Below are 1,472 nucleotides of genomic sequence, written 5' to 3'. Positions count from 1 at the left end.
TCCTAACTCCAAAATCATCCTTTACCATTTGTTAATTGTGATTTTAATTTAAAGTGCTTGTTAACTCCATTTTTGCCTCATTTCATTTTGTAAATCTTATTTTCTTTATTTAGTCAATATTTGAATTAGTCAATTATTGCATTGAACTTTGCATTTTCATATTCTAGTCTTCAGATTCTCAGTTTCATTTATTCATTTATTTAACTTCAATTTTAATTTAGTTCATTTTATATCAAAAATTCAATTTATAAAATAACTCTTTAAGGAAAATATATCTATTTTCTATATTATTTGAATGACCCGTGCACTTGCAGTTAGTCCACATCAAGGTTTGATGCCATTGCTAGGGAGTTATTTTTTTAAGATTGAATTCTTGATTGTTTTTGTTATTTATAGATTTTATTTTTATATTATCTTTTTATTTTGTGTTTGATTGTTCCTTTGAGGTACTTTTTAATCTATTATGAGAAAGCTCGAAGTACAAGTGATAGATCTCTTCTATTTAATCCTGAAATTGAGAAGTTTTATAGAGCAAACAAAAAAGAAACCATAAAGAGAAAAAAAAGCTTTGAGAGCAGCTAAAGTTGAAATAGAAATGGCTGAAGAAAGAATTTTTATTGGTGGTAATGGTGGAGATAATTAGAATAATGAGAATGATGCTCATAGGGAAGAAATTGTCAATGCTAGTTTGCCTAGGGGAAGTATGATGAACCATGCATTCCCTAGCTTTGATGACTTGAGGGAGAGTTTTACAAGACCAAGAATTGATGCAAACAACTACAAGATGGATTTTAGGGTACTTCAAATTATTCAAAGTTTTTAGTTTGGGGTCATCCTTCAGAAAATCCTCATACTCATCTTAAGAAGTTTGCTTTGATCTGTGATATGCAAAAGCAACCAAGAGTGTTTGATAATGCAGCAAGGCTTAAACCATTTCCTTTTTCTTTGAAAGAAAGAGCTTTGGATTGGCTGGATTCTCTTCTTTATAAATCTATCACAAATTGAGATGAGCTTACTAATGCATTTCTAGCTTAATTCTTTCCACTTAGAAAAACTTAAGAGTTGAGAAATCAAATGACTGCTTTTAGACCAAGAAAAGATGAGACTCTTTATGATTCTTGGATGAGATGGAAGGAGTTCGATAGACAATGTCCACATCATGCCATTCCTAAATGGATGATAAATTAAAATTTTTACACTAATGTTACTCTTGCCAACAGAGGAATCATTGATGCTCAAACTGGAGGGGAATTTATAATGAAGCATGAAAATAATGTTAGTAGTATGCCCTAGAGCATATCATTTTGTATGTATCTTGTACACATTGTATTAATAAAAAGCAATTTTACTTTTCCATTTACATAATCTATTTATGTGCAATTGAAAAGGTCCATTGATATTTTATTAGAAATTCTATTCTTAAGTTGTTAAGAATATGAGTGACAGTATTTCTAGAACAAAGTATCATAAAT

General features: G+C 29.6%; 1 non-coding gene across 1 annotated transcript; it reads right to left on the bottom strand.

The window, feature by feature from the left end:
• Nucleotides 1-1,058: 1,058 nt before the first annotated feature.
• Nucleotides 1,059-1,166, bottom strand: LOC131169552 (small nucleolar RNA R71). The gene has a single exon (XR_009140485.1). It is a non-coding gene; the product is annotated as a small nucleolar RNA R71 (small nucleolar RNA).
• Between the last annotated feature and the right edge of the window lie 306 nt (nt 1,167-1,472).

The sequence above is a fragment of the Hevea brasiliensis genome, chromosome 1 (assembly GCF_030052815.1).
Source record: "Hevea brasiliensis isolate MT/VB/25A 57/8 chromosome 1, ASM3005281v1, whole genome shotgun sequence".
NCBI classification, from domain to species: Eukaryota; Viridiplantae; Streptophyta; class Magnoliopsida; order Malpighiales; family Euphorbiaceae; genus Hevea; species Hevea brasiliensis.
Note: the sequence above shows the minus strand (reverse complement) of the source record. Positions and strands in the feature narration are given on the sequence as shown.